This window comes from Capricornis sumatraensis, chromosome 6, assembly GCF_032405125.1.
Source record: "Capricornis sumatraensis isolate serow.1 chromosome 6, serow.2, whole genome shotgun sequence".
Classification (NCBI taxonomy): Eukaryota; Metazoa; Chordata; class Mammalia; order Artiodactyla; family Bovidae; genus Capricornis; species Capricornis sumatraensis.
The window spans coordinates 96,892,786-96,913,394 of NC_091074.1; the positions used below are offsets into that span (position 1 = coordinate 96,892,786).

At 40.4% G+C, this 20,609-nt stretch overlaps 1 pseudogene; it reads left to right on the top strand.

Annotated features, from left to right (window-relative positions):
• Window positions 1-2,638: 2,638 nt before the first annotated feature.
• LOC138080791 (casein kinase I pseudogene) lies at window positions 2,639-3,735 on the top strand (annotated as a pseudogene).
• Window positions 3,736-20,609: the final 16,874 nt, after the last annotated feature.

Here is a 20,609-nt window from a genome sequence, read left to right on the forward strand (position 1 = left end):
GAAATGGAGTAGCCATCATAGTCAACAAGAGTCCGAAATGCAGTACTTGGATGCAATCTCAAAAATGACAGAATGATCTCTATTTGCTTCCAAAGCAAACCATTCAATATCATGGTAATCCAAGTCTATGCCCCGACCAGTAAGCCTGAAGAAGCTGAAGTTGAACGGTTTTATGAAGACCTACAAGATCTTTTAGAGCTAACACACCAAAAAGATGTCCTTTTCATTATAGGGGACTGGAATGCCAAAGTAGGAGGTCAAGAAACACCTGGAGTAACAGGTAAATTTTGCCTTGGAGTACAGAATGAAGCAGGGAAAGCTAACAGAGTTCTGCCAAGAGAACGCACTGGTCATAGCAAACACCCTCTTCCAACAACACAGGAGAAGACTCTACATATGTACATCACCAGATGGTCAACACCGAAATCAGGTTGATTGATTATATTCTTTGCAGCCAAAGATGCAGAAGCCCTATACAGTTAGCAAAAACAAGACCTGGGGCTGACTGTGGATCTGATCATGAACTCATTATTGCCAAATTAAGGCATAAATTGAAGAAAGTATGGAAAACCACTAGACCATTCAGGTATGACTTAAATCAAATCCCTTACGATTATACAGTGGAAGTGACAAATAGATTTAAGAGGCTAGATCTGATAGACAGAATACCTGATGAACTATGGATGGAGGTTTGTGACATTGTACAGGAGACAGGAATCAAGACAATCCCCAAGAAAAAGAAATGCAAAAAAGCAAAATAGCTGTCTGAGGAGGCCTTACAAATAGCTGTGAAAAGAAGAGAAGTGGAAAGCAAAGGAGAAAAGGAAAAATATACCCATTTGAATGCAGAGTTCCAAAGAATAGCAAGGAGAGATAAGAAAGCCTTCCTTGGCAATCAGTGCAAAGAAATAGAGGAAACAACAGAATGGGAAAGACTAGAGATCTCCTCAAGAAAATTAGAGGTACCAAGGGAACATTTCATGCACAGATGGTCTCAATATAGGACAGAAATGGTATGGACCTAACAGAAGCAGAAGATATTAAGAAGTGGTGGCAAGAATACATAGAAGAACTGTAAAAAAAGATCTTCATGACCCAGATAATCACGAAGGTGTGACCACTCACCTAGAGCCAGACATCCTGGAATGTGAAGTTAAGTGGGCCATAGGAAGCACCACTAGGAACAAAGCTAGTGGAGGTGATGTAATTCCAGTTGAGCTATTTCAAATCCTGAAAGATGATGCTGTGAAAGTGCTGCACTCAATATGTCAGCAAATTTGGAAAACTCAGCAGTGGCCACAGGACTGGAGAAGGTCAGTTTTCATTCCAATCCCAAAGAAAGGTAATGCCAAAGAAAGCTCAAACTACCACACAATTGCACTCATCTCACATGCTAGTAAAGTAATGCTCAAAATTCTCCAAGCCAGGCTTCAGCAATACATGAACCATAAACTTCCAGATGTTCAAACTGGTTTTAGAAAAGGCAGAGGAACCAGAGATCAAATTGCCAACATCTGCTGGATCATCGAAAAAGCAAGAGAGTTCCAGAAAAACATCTATTTATGCTTTATTGATTATGCCAAAACCTTTGACTGTGTGGATCACAATAAACTGTGGAAAATTCTGAAAGAGATGGGAATACCAGATCACCTGACCTCCTTCTTGAGAAACCTGTATACAGGTCAGGAAGCAACAGTAAGAACTGGACATGGAACAACAGACGGTTTCCAATTAGGAAAAGGAGTGTGTCAAGGCTGTATATTGTCACCTTGCTTATTTAGCTTATATGCAGAGCACATCATGAGAAATGCTGGGCTGGATGAAGCACAAGCTGGAATCAAGATTTCTGGGTGAAATATCAATAACCTCAGATATGCAGATGACACCACCCTTACGGCAGAAAGTGAAGAAGCACAAAGTACCTCTTGATGAGAGTGAAAGAAGAGAGTGAAAAAGTTGGCTTAAAGCTCAACATTCAGAAAACGAAGATCATGGCATCTGGTCCCATCACAGTGGCTGACTTTATTTTTCTGGGGTCCAAAATCACTGCCTATGGTGACTGCAGCCATGAAATTAAAAGACACTTGCCCCTTGGTAGGAAAGTTACGCCCAACCTAGACAGCATATTAAAAAGCAGAGAGAAAAAAAAATAAAAAGGAGAGACATTACTTTGTCAACAAAGGTCCATCTAATCAAGGCTATGGTTTTTCCAGTAGTCGTGTATGGATGTGTGAGTTGGACTATAAAGAAAGCTGAGCGCCGAAGAATTCATGCTTTTGAACTGTGGTGTTGGAGAAGACTCTTGAGAGTCCCTTGGACTGCAAGGAGATTAAACCAGTCTATCCTAAAGGATATTAGTCCTGGGCGTTCATTGGAAGGACTGATGTTGAAGCTGAAACTCCAATACTTTGGCTACCTGATGCAGAGAGCTGACTCATTGGAAAAGACCCTGATGCTGGGAAAGATTGAGGGCAGGAGGAGAAGGGGACGACAGAGGATGAGATGGTTGGATGGGCATTACCGCCTCAATGGACATGGATTTGGGTGGACTCAGGGAGTGGTTGATGGACAGAAGGCCCCTGTTCATGGGGTCACAAAGAGTCAGACACAACTAAGCAACTGAACTGAACTGAACTGAAAACCTGAGAACTGTTTAATAGGCTGGCCAGGAAACAAAACCCAGCAAGTTATTCATATTATAGATTTTTGTTTGGCAAAGGAATATATTGATCCAGAGACAAAGAAACACATACCATACAAAAAACACAAGAGCCTTATAGGAACAGCTAGATATATGAGCATAAACACACATTTAGGGAAAGAACAAAGTAGAAGAGATGACTTAGAAGTTTTAGGTCACATGTTCATATATTTTCTGAGAGGCAGTCTTCCTTGGCAAGGTTTAAAAGCTGACACATTAAAAGAGGGATATCAGAAAATTGGAGATACAAAACGAGCCACACCAATAGAAGTGTAATGTAAAAATTTTCCAGAAGAAAGGGCAATGTATCTTCGTGTGTAAGAAGGCTAGATTTTTTTGAAAATCCAGATTATGACTACCTAAGAAAGCTTTTTACTGACTTGTTTGATCAAAAAGGATATATGTTTGATTATGAAGATGACTGGATTGGTAAATAGTTGCCTACTCTAGTGGGTGCATTCAGCAAGATCCTGCTCTGTATATCAAACAGAGCAGATCCACACGGAGGTAAGACACAATCCAAAAGTCAGGTTTGCTGTCCTCTTAGGTATGTAATGTCTTAACTTATTTCTGTATTATTTTCTCACTGTTTATAAATTTATTTTGTGTTTTATCATGCCCATACAGTTTTATATGTGCATGCCCTTGTTCATGTGTTTGCACACGTTTGTATACACACTTATATATATGTATATATAAATATATATATAATGATTGAAATACATATCCTTTTCTTCTATAAAAAGACTGTATATAGACATATTAAGGATAAAAATGCACATATTTTCAATAAATAGGCTATTTTCCCTAATATTCACATTAAATTTGTTTAATCATAAATCCTGATTAGTGGTGTTAGTATAAACTTTGAGAATATTGTTCTGTTAGAATGGAAGTGTTTGGATACCCCGTTGGAATGAATTGTAACAGTAGCTGTCCTTTCTCACTGTAGTCTAGTTTAGTGTAATAAATTATTTACTGAGTTCTGTTACTTGAAAGCTACTGCTCTCCACATTGCAGAAATGCAGAAGTAAGGAAAAACACATAACCTGTGGGAAATGACTTTGTAATGAGTGGTTAAGAGCTCACTGAGCCTCTGGAATCAATCAGACCTGGATATGGCAGGTTACTCATTCACTCAAAACCTCAGTTCTCATCTATAAAATAGAAATAATATATGTTAATTAGTAGCATATAGTAAGCTTTCATGAAGTCTCAACTCTATGGCTGGTGTTCCTGTTATCATTATTACAATAAATTCACAGGCAACTACATAACTGCAGAATAAATTCTACCATGGGAGATACACTAATAAAGTGCCATGAAGGATCATTGGAATGTGTAGGATCTATAAAGATTTTATGCAAAGGTGGTTTTTGAGATGGGTATGAAGAAAGAACGGAATTTTTAAAGGCAGGCTAAAGAATAAGAGAATTTTGGAGGGAGTGAGCATTAAAAAAATGTAAAGCAAAAGTTAAAAAATGTAGAATATGTTTGAGGAGAAATAAGCAGTTGGTTTGGAGCAGAGAGCAGGTTCAAGACAAGATATAGAAGATTCATTGAAGAGTTTGTATTTCCTGGGTAAGATAAATTGGAAACTCTTGAATTTTTGAACAACATTTTCACTCTCCTCTTTTTTGTGTAAAGAATCCTTACTGAATCCATTTTTGAAACATTTTGCTGTCACCTTGAATTAAACAGTATCTTTAGAGTTTTCAGTTATAACCCTTTTTGGAGAGCGGTAGTATGCTATCTTTTTTGTATCTCATCAGGGTTGAGGTGGGTGTTAAAAAAATAAAATCAAAGAAGAAACACAACTCACTAAAAATCATATTCAAATAAAATGCTACGTTTAGGAAGTATTTATAATATTATGCTTTAAAGTATAGACAATTTAAAAAAGATTAGTTTTATAATTTTGCCTTAGAAAAACTGGGCAGTAAAGGGTCTTATACACAAATTACTTCAAGTATAAATTAAAAGCCATTGATAGCTTGAGTATTCTGATAAGATGCTGTATATTGAAAGAAATGGGAGAAGTGAAGACTTGAGGTATGTGTTTTATAAATCAGTTAATTTCTCAAATGTACGTTGAACAAGACCAACAATTCATGTTCTGTTAAGATCTCCACTTGAGCTATGAGATATCGTAATAAATGAAACTCTTCTTTTATTGTTGAATTAAATTATTCTTAAAATAAATTTAAATATTTTAAAGTTTAAAAATAAATAAATAAAAGCAGCAGAGCACATATACTAGGGTTTGCCAAAGAATGGCTCAGTAGTCTGAGAACTCACTTGAAATTTGCAGTCAAGAATTTAAAGGTGGTTTGGTTTTTCTCACAAGCCTAGATTAATTGAATGCATGTTTGGAACAACTGGACCATCAACCAGTACATAGAAGAGTGGAGGAACTGAATTCAAGGTGTTATTCAGAAGTGATTGAAATGATGAATATTTTGGTGGGGTTTTGTGGATGATAAAGAAAGTGGAATTGATGGCAAAACCAATACAATATTGTAAAGTAAAAAATAAATAAATAAATAAAAGAAACAAGAGGGAAGGGGGGCAGGACACAAGATTTAAAAGAATTGCATACACATGTACCCCAGTGTTCATTGCACCAGTATTTGCAATAGCCAGGACATGGAAGCAACATTTTGTAGCTCTCTATCTACAAATGGGTTAATAAAGAAGACATGGTACATATATGCAATGGAATATTACTCAGCCATAAAAAACAATGAATTTGAGTCAGCTGTAGTGAGATGGATGAAACTAGATCCTGTTATACAGAGTGAAGTAAGTCAAAAAGAGAAAAACAAGTAGTGCATATTAGCACGTATATGTGGAATCTAGGAAAATGATATCAGTGAGCCTATTTGCAGGGAAGGGATTCAGACGATGTAGTAGAGAATGGACCGTGGACACAGTTGGAGGAGGAGATAGTAGGACAAACAGAAAATAGAATCGACATATATACACTACCACGTGTCAAATAGATAGCTGGTGAGAAGTTGCTATATAACACAGGGAGCCAAGCCTGGCACTCTGTGATGACCTAGAAGGGTAGGATGAGGGGAGGGAGGAAGGCTCGAGAAGGAGGGGACATATGATTGATTCATGTTGTTGTACGACAGAAACCAACACAACATTGTAAAGTGATTTTCCTCGAATTGAAAAATAAAATATAAAAGAATGACATAGCTTGAGGACACAACATAAACTGTTTAGAACCAAATAGGTGCAAGATGGCAGACCAGCTGACTTCCACTAGACCTTTAGCCTTAGAATAAACTCAACTTAATACAACAAACTAAATGGCACACCCACCAGTGACGTGACAGTTCTGAGGCCAAATATCAAGGATCAAAAAGTGGTCAGTGACCCAGTTCCTACACACTCCTACCTCTTCCCCCAAATTGCTGGAATAACCACTGCAGTCATCAGGCTATGAATTTATCCAACTCGTAAAAACTAACCACACCATATTTTGAGGTTGCTCTCACCTTCTGAGATAGCCAACACTCTGCCTGTGGAGAGTGTTTCTCTATAAATAAATCTGCTTACCTATCACTTTCTGCAATGGGACATCAAGAACCTGAGTTTCATTAAGTCCTGAAACCAAGTGTGTGATCTTAGTTAAAAGGCAGTGGATTCAAGTCCCAAACTGGGTTACACGGTTTCAGTAAGACCATGCATTGGAAATCCAAATGAGACTTAAGAACTGCTAGCGGAGTTAATTAGGATAAGTGAGCTGGAAGACTAGGAACCAACAGAGGAGAAGGGATTGTAGCTCTTCTCTAAGACATGGTGCCTGATAGTGGAAGGTGTGATTCTGAGAAGGAGGTGGTGAGTAGGAGGAGAAGAGGCGCTCTACCACTGCTGCATGGGCCAACAGCCCGAAGCTGAGGCCACGAAGGCTGGTGGCCAGGGTATCGTGAACAAGGAGGCACTGGGAGAGGGGCAATACTCCATCCATTCCTCTGGCCTTCCCATCCCACCTCCTCCTCCAGCCTTCTTCTTACATGGCACTCAAAACTCTTTCCTTCTGAAACCGCATCCTGAGTATCCTCATGAATGAAATCCTACCGAACCTTTGCCTCTCCTTGGATTTCCAGACTTTCTCACCAACTCCGTCCCTCTGGATTTGCCACAAAATCACACATTCTCTCCTCCGGAAGTTCCCCAGTGACACTGACCTCCTCACTGCTCCCAAATGTGCCCTCTATTCTTCAACATTCTGAACTCAACCCGTCTTTCTATTAGATGCAGAAGCCTGAAGAAGCATCTACTTCCACAGGCCTGCTTTTGACATGAGTGGCCTCTGTGTTCTTTAATCTACGTTAGCAAAGTGCACCTATTAGGCTGTGTATGAGCAAGATTACATAGATTGTACACAGTTCACTTCTCCATGTTAGTTATGACTGCAGAAAGCACTCAGCACAGATCCTATCTGATTTATAGGTATAGATTTGAAAGATGTTAGCATTTCCAGACAATCAATCCCAAAGAATTAACAAACCCAGGTACCCTGTGGCTTGGCACGGCCCCAGCTATATGAGAAGGCTACACCAGTCAAGAGCCTTGATCATATTGGGGGAGGGGCATGCATCTCTTATATAGACCTCTAGAATTAAGTCAGAATGAGAGAATTAGGTCGTGAGTTGTTATGTAATCACAAATAAAGAGAAATAGATGTCTAACCTGATGGAAATAGCAACTGATAACAAATACGTCAACTTTGATTTCCTGGGAAACATTATACTTTTTATACGCTATTTATTGTTTGCTCCAAAATGCGCACTTAAAGACATTCTTAAAGGGAATTTTTTTGTGTAGTCTGAACAATGTAAAACTGAATATGTTCTATTTTTGAACCCCTACGCATGACTGCAACAGGAAAAAGCTTTCAGATTAATCAGTAGGAGTCTTCCAGATTCGACAAGAAACTTGGTTCCTCTTTCTATGGACTCTTTTATAGCTCACAGCTTACTAGTTATGCGGGTTATGAGAATGGTGGTCCACACCCTGACAAAATACCACAATGCTGGCAGCAAGAACTCTCATGTCTCAAGTCCCTCTTCACCTGTTGTAATGAGACAGTGATAGAGCTTTGCTCAGGGCATGGGGGCCAAACCCACTTGGACTTGGTACATCCTTTTGTCCTTTCCTGCTCTGTGTCTGAGGTACTAGCTAGAATTATGCTGTTTATCAGAACTTAACCCTTGGTATTAACTTTGAGCACACTCCTTGAGATGGCCAGGGAAGCCTGGCCTGCTGCAGTTCATGGGGTCACAAAGAATCTGACATGACTTAGCGACTAAACCACCCTTGATATCAACAACCCAAGGAATCCTGAGAGGCCCCTTCTCACATTAGTATGGAGTTCTCATTCATGCTGAACAGAGGAACCAATACCACCTCCAAATCGCACAGTGTGATCAAACTCTGAACTTTATCTCTCTCCATCAAAGTAATGGGGAAAAAAAAAAAGGGCAAAAGCAAGCGTGTATAGCTTCATGGATCAGAAATGGGTCAGAAATAGACAGAATTTGGGGCCTTAGACTGAAAGCTGCAACCACACGCCAGTAGGCTTCAGAGGTAGAAACAGACTGGTATTCTCTTGCACTCAGCATGTGTTGGAGGACTAGAGCCAGGCTTGCTGCTTAATTCGAGTGCTGTGATGAGGGGCTGCTGAGGCTGATGCAAAAGCCACACCTGGGTGAGTCAGCTACTAGGCAATTACATGCATCCTGCCAAGCCCTGGACAAGCGAGGCTGCCTTAAGAATCTGATTTTATAAACGGATGATGTAACTCTAGGGAAGGAACCCCAAGCTATGTCTGCGGCAACTGTGGCCCATGTTAAGCCCTGGACTGTGAAAGTGATAGCGAAACTGCTACAACAGCGATTTAACAGAAAAAACTAAAATTTGCTATTCAAGATGCGTTTCCCAACTAGAGTTCGGAGCACAACAGAAATTAATACTAACCAAGGAAACAACTATTAGAGTGTTCACTCCTGACTAATGAAGTAGAACAAAATATTAAAATAGCTACTATGTTTATGTCTTTGGAGAGCTAATGGAAAGTGGGTCAACACTAAAAACCAAGCAATTAGAAGGAAAACATGGAAACATGTGCACATTAAAAGAAACAAATAACAGTTCGAAATCTTAGAAATGACAGATGTGTTAGCTGCTCAGTCACGTCCAACTCTTTGCCACCTCCTGGACTGTAGCCCGTCGGGCTCCTCTGTCCATGGAATTCTCCAGGCAAGAATGCTAGAGCGGTTGCCCTTTCCTTCTCCAGGGATCAAACCTGGGTCTCCTCCATTGCAGGTGGCTTCTTTACTATCTGAGCCACCAAGGAAACCCAATACAGACACTGACATTTTTTTTTTCAATTTATTTTACTTTACAATACTGTATTGGTTTTGCCATACATCAGCATGAATCTGCCACTGGTGTACATCAGTTCCCAATCCTGAAGCCCCCTCCCACCTCCCTCCCCATATCATCTCTCTGGGTCATCCCAGTGCGCCAGCCCCAAGCATCCTGTATCCTGCATCGAACCTGGACTGGCGATTTGTTTCTTATGTGTTATTATACATGTTTCAATGCCATTCTCCCAAATCATCCCACCCTCTCCCTCTCCCGCAGAGTCCAAAAGTCTGTTCTATACATCTGTGTCTCTTTTGCTGTCTTGCATAAAGGGTTATTGTTTCCATCTTTCTAAATTCCATACATATGCGTTAGTATACTGTATTGGTGTTTTTCTTTATGGCTTACTTCACTCTGTATAATCGGCTCCAATTTCATCCACCTCATTAGAACTGATTCAAATGTATTCTTTTTAATGGCTGAGTAATACTCCATTGTGTATATGTACCACAGCTTTCTTATCCATTCATCTGCTGATGGACATCTAGGTTGCTTCCATGTCCTGGCTATTATAAAGAGTGCTATGATGAACATTGGGGTACACGTCTGTCTTTCAATTCTGGTTTCCTCGGTGTGTATGCCCAGCAGTGGGATTGCTAGGTCATAAGGCAGTTCTATTTCCAGTTAACATTTTAAAAAGTTTTGAAGGATAGAACAGACATTACCCAACTCTTTCTTTTTTTGGAAGAGAATGGAGTAAATCAGAAGATGAAACTGAATAGCTCCTGTCTAGAACACAAGACAAAAAGAGAAACAATTGAAAATATTAATTCATGGTTGAAAAGCTTGCTGATTAATTTCCAGATAAGAGGAAGAACTAAATAACAGAATCATTAGAAATTAGCCTATTCATACTGGGGTGAAACTGAATAGTGTCAAAGGTAAAAAGAAAGCTTAAAAAATTACCAGGGAAGATCAACAAAAAGCTGATAATTAGATGATAGATTTTTAAATTAGTAGTAACAGGTGCCCGAAGACAATGAAATAACTTTTGTCTTAAAATCACAACTTGAAATCTAGAATTCTGTGTGTTGAATAGAAAGCATTAGTCGGAAAGGACATCTTTGAATAGGAAAAAGGAAAATACATCGAGATAAGATGTTTAAAACTGATAGCTAAAATACATAAATTCAGGAAAACCTAATCTTGCATAAAGGCCCCCACTGGCTTAGCAGATAAACAATCCGCCTGCAATGCAGGAGACACAAGTTCAATCCCTGGGTCAGGAATATCCCCTGGAGGAGGAAATGGCAACCCACTCCATTATTCTTGCCTGGAAAACCCCATGGACAGAGGAGCCTAGCAGGCTATGGTCCAAAAGGTTGAAAGGAGTCAGACATGACTGAGCATGTACAAGTCCAATCTTGGAAAGGATGGATAACACAAGAAAAGCTGAACAGAATTGGAAAGTAGCTTCCATTTCTTTAAGCCCCACCCCCATCTAAGAACACAAGAACATCTGACAAATCTTTATTACCTCTTACTTGACTTTGATTTGATAACCCCCCTCACCTTAGTGTAAAAGTATTATAATAGGCAAATCCACATCAAATGAACCAGACAATAACTGGGAATTAAACTGTAATCTGGAGAAAGGTCCAGAAGGAAATTTGAAAGGATTTCTTTCATAGACCCAGAAGTAAGTTATGTAATATATGTAGCAAAAGGGTTAGTTTGATTTTCAGTGCTTGCAAAGGCAGATTGGTTTACCAACTTCATGTCTGGAAGAAAATCTCAGGACTCAGGATTAGGAAAATCCAGTTTCCCTATTCTGAGGCTCTATGAAGGATTCAGGGCCTTTCCTGTTGGCTCAGATGCATTAAAGAATCCTCTTACAATGCAGGAGACTTGGGTTCGATCCCTGGGTAGGGAAGATCTCTTGGAGAAGGGAATGGCTATCTACTTCAGTATTCTTGCCGAGAAAATCTCGTGAACAGAGGAGCCTGGCGGGCTAGTCCATGCAGTCATAAAGAGTCAGATATGACTGAGAGACTAAGCACACACATGCCCACACATGCAGAATCCAGAGAAATCCAAGAAGCTTTTTTTAAGGATTTCTTTCAGGGATCATCCAGAAATGCAGTGGAGAGCATCAAATCTATACCCAGTGAAGTTATCATTCAATAATAGGGGTAAAACACAGACGTTTTCAAAAATGCAAAGTAATTTATCATTCAGAGCTATTTTCTTAAAATGGGGTGGGAAATATCAAGAGAGACAGAAGAAACACTAGTTAGCAAAACAACTGTAAAACTGCTTATAAAATCTAATGAAATTATTACAATTAAGAAAAGTAATAGCTAGAATTTTCTCTTCTTAAAGAAAAAGTAAAATTAAAATATTATGCAGCAATAAGACACATGGGAACAGGAGATTTAGAGGGTAGTAAAGAGTCCCTTGGACTGCAAGGAGATCCAACCAGTCCATTCTAAAGGAGATCGGTCTTGGGTGTTCTTTGGAAGGAATGATGCTAAAGCTGAAACTCCAGTACTTTGGCCACCTCATGCGAAGGGTTAACTCATTGGAAAAGACTGTGATGCTGGGAGGGATTGGGGGCAGGAGGAAAAGGGGATGACAGAGGATGAGATGGATGGATGGCATCACCGACTCAATAGACATGAGTTTGAGTGAACTTCGGGAGATGGTGATGGACAGGGAGCCCTGGTGTGCTGCGATTCATGGGGCGCAGAGTCTGACACGACTGAGAGACTGAACTGAACTGAACTGAAAAGCACTTAAAGATTCTTATTTTTTTTAGAGAACCCACAATGTGAAGACCAGATTGTGATTAAGTTTTTGTTTTTAACAAAATCTATTCTTATATGATGGTGATTTTTAAAAGGTTTTTCATTTGTGTGTGCTCAATTGTGGCAGTCTCTTTGTGACCCTATGGGCTATAGCTTGCCAGGCTCTTCTGTCCATGCAATTTTATGGGCAGGAATACTGGAGTGTGTTGCCATTTCCTCCTTCAGGGGATCTTCCCAACCCAGGGATCAAACCCATGTCACTTGCACCCACTGTACCTCCTGGGAAGTTTGATTTAAAAATAAATAAATAAGACTAATTGTGTTGAGTTTAATACAGGACAGGTTTTTCAGTTTTATTTTCCTACAAGCATGAGTTGATTAATGGAAAAGTAGCTGAAAGAATAGCAAGAGTATTGGGAACTTCAGGGATCCCTATTTATTAATTTATTTGAGGGGATATATTATGGGCTTCCCTCATAGCTCAGTTGGTAAAGAATCCACCTGTAATGCAGGAGATCCTGCTTCTGTTCTTGAGTTGGAAAGATCCCCTGGAGAAGGGAAAGTCTACCCACTCCAGTATTCTGGCCTGGAAAAGTAGCTGGAAGAATAGCAAGAGTATCGGGTCTTCAGGGATTCCTGTTTATTAGTTTATTTGATAGAATATGTTATAGCATATGTTTGTGCCCAAAGGTGGATGTGATCACAATTTTTTAAAGATAAAAGAAGCAAGCTTAGAGACAGTAGGGAGGGGAGTTTTGGAGATTTGGGGAGTGAGAAGAATAAGTTGTCTCAGAAAGAGAGAGAAAAGACTGATGACAGGTTCCTGGCAACCTGGCTAGACAGGTGGAAGAGTCCACCTGACTTTGGAGAGAACAAAGTGAAAATACTGCTAAACATCATGGTTGTGTGCTCTTCTCTGGTCATGTTCAACTGCTTGCATTTTGCCACTAATTAAGCAGATTGTTTAACCACAGCTTAGGGTTCAAGAACAGGTGTACTTCCCTGGTGGCTCAGAGGTTAAAGCATCTGCCTGAAATGCGGGAGACCTGGGTTTGATACCTGGGTTGGGAAGATCCCCTGGAGAATGAAATGGCAACCCACTCCAGTATTCTTGCCTGGAGAATCCCATGGACTGAGGAGCCTGGTGGGCTACAGTCCATGGGGTCGCAAAGAGTCGTACATGACTGAGCAACTTCACTTTCACTTTAGCTTTAAAGAAAAGGTATACTACTTGGAGAAATGGACAAGAACAGTGAGATTATCTACAAGGAATAATTATTGTTTGAGACAGGGATAGTTAAACCAGGAAAGGAGGGAAGTGGGTGATATGACAGTTAATAGCCTGAAGGGCTCCATGGCTGAACTAGAGAAAATCGGTTGGGATACCAAGAGGTGGTGGTGAGGGAATAAGATGCTCACAATTAAGACTTTGAAGGAAATGCTGTTGTTGGCAATGATCAGTGCTAGAATTTAACCATGGGAGTAAGCTTCTGAGGTGACTTGATAGAAAAGAGCATCGGTAGGAAGGTGCAGGAATGAAGGGGAGCCTGGATGTAGGGTGCGTTGGTCCACATGAATGTTGAAGTCACCAAATATGGTGACAGAACTGATGGAGAAAAAGCAGGAAGCCAGATACTAAACTTTTTCAGGAACAACAGGGAGCACTTTCGTTATGGAAAGGGCAGAAGATTTTACGTAATGAGCTTCAAAGCTGGGGGAAGTGGTTAGTGAAGAAGGAGGAATGGTAGTCATGAAGTCATAATAAGAAACAAGAAGACAGATTTTCCACTTCTGATCTTGGGGGTAAAGGAGTGTGTAAAAAGTGGCTGCACTTCAAATGGCCAAAGCTAAAACAACATCCTTAAGGAAAAAATCATTTTCAGTTAGAATGTTAAAGTAAATGATTGACTGAGAAGAGAGAGATGTTGTTCTGACCACAGTCTCTATAGGGTGCAATTGGGAGACTTAGGGAAGCTGGAAAGACCTCTAAGGACCACAAGGTTGGATGTGGGGTGAGATCTGAGGCTACAGAACATTATGAAATCAATACTAATATTCTGTTACGAGTATGTGGGTCAGTAGTTCTAATGATGGTGTCTTTTGAGAAACTAGGCTACCTTGTACACAGTGTCATCAGCAGAGGTGTTTGGCTGAATAAGTGGAAACCAGGGAGGAGCCCATGTTAAGGAGACAGAGGCAGGAAAGAATGTGGCAGTCATTCTAGACTCAGTCCTCAGCTAAAGGGACTGACAGAGGCCTGGAGGGTCACAAATGCCAGCACAGCTGACTTGGCAAGAAGAATGAGGAACACATGATAGACACAATGCATGCAATTACCCCTGCTGTGCACATTCTTCAGAGTCTAGGATAATATCAAGTGCTAGGTCAGGAGTTTGATGTTTGTCATATAGAAATCTTACTTTCCCTTGGGAGACATAATCAGCTCTGAGGTCTTTAGCTTCAGTTCAGTTCAGTTGCTCAGTCGTGTCCGACTCTTTGCGACCCCATGAATTGCAGCACCCCAGGCCTCCCTGTCCATCACCAACTCCCGGAGTTCACTCAGACTCATGTCCATCGAGTCAGTGATGCCATCCAGCCATCTCATCCTCTGTCGTCCCCTTTTCCCCCTACCCCCAATCCCTCCCAGCATCAAAATCTTTTCCAATGAGTCAACTCTCTGCATGAGGTGGCCAAAGTACTGGAGCTTCAGCTTTAGCATCATCCCTTCCAAAGAAATCCCAGATTCCCAGGGCTGATCTCCTTCAGAATGGACTGGTTGGATCTCCTTGCAGTTCAAGGGACTCTCAAGAGTCTTCTCCAACACCACAGTTCAAAAGCATCAATTCTTTGGTGCTCAGCCTTCTTCACAGTCCAACTCTCACATCCACACATGACTACTGGAAAAAGCATAGCCTTGACTAGACGGACCTTAGTCGGCAAAGTAATGTCTCTGCTTTTGAATATGCTATCTAGGTTGGTCATAACTTTTCTTCCAAGGAGTAAGCGTCTTTTATTTTCATGTCTGCAATCACCATCTGCAGTGATTTTGGAGCCCAAAACAATAAAGTCTGACAGTGTTTCCACTGTTTCTCCATCTATTTCCCATGAAGTGATGGGACCGGATGCCATGATCTTCGTTTTCTGAATGTTGAGCTTTAAGCCAACTTTTTCACTCTCCACTTTCACTTTCATCAAGAGGCTTTTTAGTTCCTCTTCACTTTCTGCCATAAGGGTGGTGTCATCTGCATATCTGAGGTGATTGATATTTCTCCCGGCAATCTTGATTCCAGTTTGTGCTTCTTCCAGTCCAGCATTTCTCATAATGTACTTTGCATATAAGTTAAATAAGCAGGGTGACATATACAGCCTTGATGTACTCCTTTACCTATTTGGAACCAGTCTGTTGTTCCATGTCCAGTTCTAACTGTTGCTTCCTGACCTGCATATAGGTTTCTCAAGAGGCAGGTCAGGTGGTCTGGTATTCCAATCTCTTTCAGAATTTTCCACAGTTTATTGTGATCCACACAGTCAAAGGCTTTGGCATAGTCAATAAAGCAGAAATAGATGTTTTTCTGGAACTCTCTTGCTTTTTCGATGATCCAGCAGAAGTTGGCAATTTGATCTCTGGTTCCTCTGCCTTTTCTAATACCAGCTTGAACATCAGGAAGTTCACAGTTCACATATTGCTGAAGCCTTGCTTGGAGAATTTTGAGCATTACTTTACTAGCATGTGAGATGAGTGCAATTGTGTGGTAGTTTGAGCATTCTTTGGCATTGCCTTTCTTTGGGATTGGAATGAAAACTGACCTTCTCCAGTCCTGTGGCCACTGCTGAGTTTCTTTAGGTTACGTCACTTATGACTTTAAGTTACGTTACTTAACTTATAAGTGGTATGACTGATGTCAAGTCTAAAAGTCACTTTTACTCCAGTGCTTTCACTTAAGCTATGGCCCTTTACCGCCCTTCAGTCACTGCTGGGAAATGATGGAAGGCCAGAATAATTGAGAATCATAAGATAACCCTGGATGAGTAAATAGTCATGCAATACCTCAAGGCCAACAAATGATCAGTTCATGGAATGATTGGGTAGATTTTACCATGGGCTTCACACATCTACGCTACAAGGAACCCATTTGTGGAATACTCTGGATTACTATTAATACCTCACTTCACATCTTAAGCCACTGATCTGAATACCCTGGCACAAGGAATCATGTATGCATTCATCAGTTCAACGCATCTCCATGCATGTCATTTTTCACTAGTAAGTCAAAAACTCTGACATACATGGGGAATGTTTTCAAGGAGCTCAGAGTCAAGAAGGGGGACAAGTATCAATTTTCTAGTGCTGCAAAGAAAGAACATCAGAGCCTTTGCAGTGACCTAGAATACAAGGCGCTGACAATCTGAAAACTGCATAGCTGGAGACAGCAAACCAATGTCAATTGTTCGTTTAAAGGCCTATTTCCTCACTCTCAGTTGAACTGACTAACAGGAACTCTTTCCATATTTTTCCTTATCTTCTCTGTACCCATTAAATATGTAAAAGTTCATTTAGAATGTGTGCTCTCTGAACTTGTATGCTGCTGAGAACACATCCAAATCTCTGGAACATTCCAGACACTTTTGCTGAGCTGGCTAAAGAACTCATATTCTCTAAACTATATCATATGAACTAGAGAGCTCATACTCTCTAAACTATGTCATATGAAGCAAAACTTATGCTCAGTGATTTCATCTGTCATTTTGCTCATTTCCTAGAGATTGTACATGCATATCAAATTAACGGAGATGCTTAAGATTTGCTGAATTCCTTCTTCTTTCAGTTGATTTTTTTTTTTTCAAAAAGAAAGAACATGTGTGAGCCTTTTTATTCTTAGCTCTCCAAATCAGTGTCTTACAGCTTTTTGCATTTTCCTGTCTAATCCTTTCACTGGATTTAGGAAGGTGTCATTTATTTGTTGAAATGCTAATAATTACCTTGCATGATGCAAACTTCATGATTTGTTAAAAATTTCTCTTTGACCTGTCAACATTTCTCTACATCTTTTGACATCAGCTGCAGTGCATGATGCCCAATGAATATGTATATAGAATTCTCTCTCTTTCTCTGTTCCCTTCTCCTTTTCTCTCTAACATATACATGCATGCAGGTATGCATCAAAGCTAACATAAGCATGGACATATTTTTGTGATAGATAATTACACCGGAAATTGCACAAGTCTCTTTGAAACTGGGAACAAAGGAAACAATTGAGAGAGTGTCAGAGAAAGGATGTTTACCAATTGTATATGATATGGTCTAGGAAGGAAAGCGGAGAAGGCAATGACAATCCACTCCAGTACTCTTGCCTGGAAAATCCCATGGACGGAGAAGCCTGGTAGGTCTGCAGTCCATGGGGTCTCGAAGAGTCGGGCACGACTGAGCGATTTCACTTTCACTTTTCACTTTCATGCATTGGAGAAGGAAATGGCAACCCACTCCAGTGTTCTTGCCTGGAGAATCCCAGGAACGGGGGAGCCTGGTGGGCTGCCATCTCTGGGGTCACACAGAATCGGACACGACTGTAGCGACTTAGCAGCAGCAGCAGGAAGGAAAGAGATAACAACATCAAACAAGAAAGTGTAAATATTTCAACACATCTGTGTTGGGGTAATCAATGCAGAAGAGTGGGTTGTTGTTGTTTAGTTGCTAAGTCCTGTCTGACTTTTTGAGACCCCCATGGACTGTAGCCCAGTAGGCTCCTCAGTCCATGGGATTTTCCCAAGCAAGAATACTGGAGTGGGTTACCATTTCCTTCTCCAGGGGATCTTCCCAAGCCAGGAATCAAACCCGCATTTCCTGAATTGAAGGCAGATTCTTTGCCACTGATCCACTAAGGAAGCTTTAGAAGAGTGGTGCCCCGGGGTTAACAGCTGTAGCCTGAGGAAACAATAGGAGGGGTTAGTTAGCATTGCCTGCTATCCAGTGAGGGTGGTTGTTAGAAGGCTGCCTGACAGGGCTTGTACCAGCAGGAGTGGGGCACAGCAAGCCTGCAGCTGAGGCAGCCATAAAGATTCAGCTGCAGCCATCGGGGGCTCCTCTTTCCGCCACCCTTTGATGACCCCTGACAGGGAGTAGGGGGCAAGGGCGCCTCCTAGTACTCAGAAAGAAAAGGATCCACAGGGACGGGGTGATGCCAGGCACACTTCCTCTGCTCAGGGATGGTGTTCTATTGTAAAAGTTAGCTATTTATTAATACTATATCACCCTGATCTGACTCTAAGAAGATTATGATGTACTTGGTGCATTCCGATGGAATAACATGCCAGGTTACGGTCACATGCAGAAGCAAGTTTACAAAACAGAATTCCTGCCTCTCTCCATTATACTCAGGGAATCAGATCTGGTAGTAATGCAAGCCATTTCAATAGCATGAAACCCCTAACAGCCAAACACATCAGTCTTTTGGTCTCCCGTTTGGTACATGCAAACTCAGGATAGAAATAATAAATATTCCCAGCATCAGTTCAGTTCAGTTCATTTCAGTCGCTCAGTCGTGTCCGAATCTTTGCAACCCCATGAATTGTGGCACACCAGGCCTCCCTGTCCATCACCAACTCCCGGAGTTCACTCAAAGTCACGTCCATCAAGTCAGTGAAGCCATCCAGCCATCTCATCCTCGGTCGTCCCCTTCTACTCCTGCCCCCAATCCCTCCCAGCATCACAGTCTTTTCCAGTGAGTCAACTCTTTGCATGAGGTGGCCAAAGTACTGGAGTTTCAGCTTTAGCATTATTCTTTCCAAAGAACACCCAGGGCTGATCTCCTTTAGGATGGACTGGTTGGATCTCCTTGCAGTCCAAGGGACTCTCAAGAGTCTTCTGCAACACCACAGTTCAAAAGCATCAATTCTTCGGCACTCAGCTTTCTTCACAGTCCAACTCTCATCTCACATCCATACATGACTACTGGAAAAACCATAGCCTTGACTAGACGGACCTTTGTTGGCAAAGCAATGTCTCTTCCAGATGCATTACTTAGTACAAAGACATACTATCTGGCTACTCATACACACACTCACATACGGTCCCATCACTTAAGTTATTTCCATGGTTACTAAAAATAAGCCCAGGGCACTAGAAATTCTACAATAGCTAGAAAAATATTGAGTATATATTGAAACTCTGTTTCATCTTAAAAACAAACAAACAAACAGATTCCTGAAAGTAACCTCCCCTGTGTTTGAAAATTATTTCAAAGCCTGAGAAGACCCTAAAAGTGATTTTTCTCTTTGTGCCTAAGAAGTTTGCACTCCCTAGCAAGAAATTTGCACTAGGTTGGCAATGTGTTAAGGGATGATAGAAAGGTTATTTGTTCGTTTGTTGTTTTACTTTTTTTGCCATAAATGCATTCATTTTGAAGACATGCCAAATCTCACTTTGAATCAAAACAGCAAAGACTGAATCAAAACAAACTGAAGCCAGAAATGTTATGGTTGGATCCAGTCCTGGGATCCGAGTGAAAAAATAAAGAACCTTCATTTGGGTTAATCTCCCCCCTACCAGAGAATGGGAGTAGGGGTGAAAACCTCAGGAGGGTCCTTCTGGCTAATGAGTCTAGATGAGCAATTTTCAAAGTAGGCTCCATCTATTAATAGTCATGCCAACAGAAGTTACATAAGAAAAGGGAACCATATCCAGACAGGTTTGAGAAATGTAACATTCCATGATATTAAAATTAATTACTTTAATTGAGAACTGTGTGAATCTCCAAAAGAATGACATGGTACACATAAAATTATTCAAATTCATTTGACAATGGAGTCCTTTTCTTTAATTTTTTTAATAAAACCTTTAGGAAGGAAAAATTTTCCCTGAAATATATTTTGAAAAATAACTATAATCTGATTTTTCTCAGATCCCCAATATGTGTGTTAAAAGACTGCTTTTCAGAGACAACCAAGATATAGAAACCAGAACTGTTTGTAGAACTAAAGATAATGCTATCAGAATCAACTTCTCAGAATGGCTGATACATAAGCATTTTGAAAGATATCACTTCCTATTGTAGGATTTTTTCCACTTAAGGAAGACCCTTTAACACTTCCTATAAAGTCAGTTTACTATTGACGAACTTTGAACTCTTAGTTTTTGCTTCTCTGAGTATCTTTATCTCTCAGAAGATACACTCCAGGTTACAGTCACCTGCAGAAGCAAATTTATAAGAGAATTCTTGCCTCTCTCCACTATACTAAGAGAATACAGTATAGTAGAATTATTAAGAATTATTAGAATTGAAGAATCTCCTTCAATTCTAAATAGTAACCTTGCTGAGTAGAATATACTGTGTTGTGGGTTTCTTCTTTCAGTACATTAAATATATTATGCCATTTCCTTCTAGCCTGTTTTTAGGAGTTTCTCCTTAATTTCTGCCATTTTAATTATGATATGTCTTGCTGTGGGTCTCTTTGGGGCCATCTTGCTTGGAAATCTCTGTGCTTTCTGTACCTTGATATATGTTTCCTTCCTAAAATTTTAGCAGTTTTCACCCATAATTTTATCAAATACGCTTTCTACCCCTTTTTATTTCTCTTCTTCTGCAAGGGCTATAATGCCAATATTAGATATCCTAGATATTGTCCAAAAGATCCCTGAAACTGTTTCTATTTTTTAATTTATTTTTCTTCTTGCTGTTCTAAGTGGGTGATTTCTAACTGTCTGTCGCCCAAATTGTTTC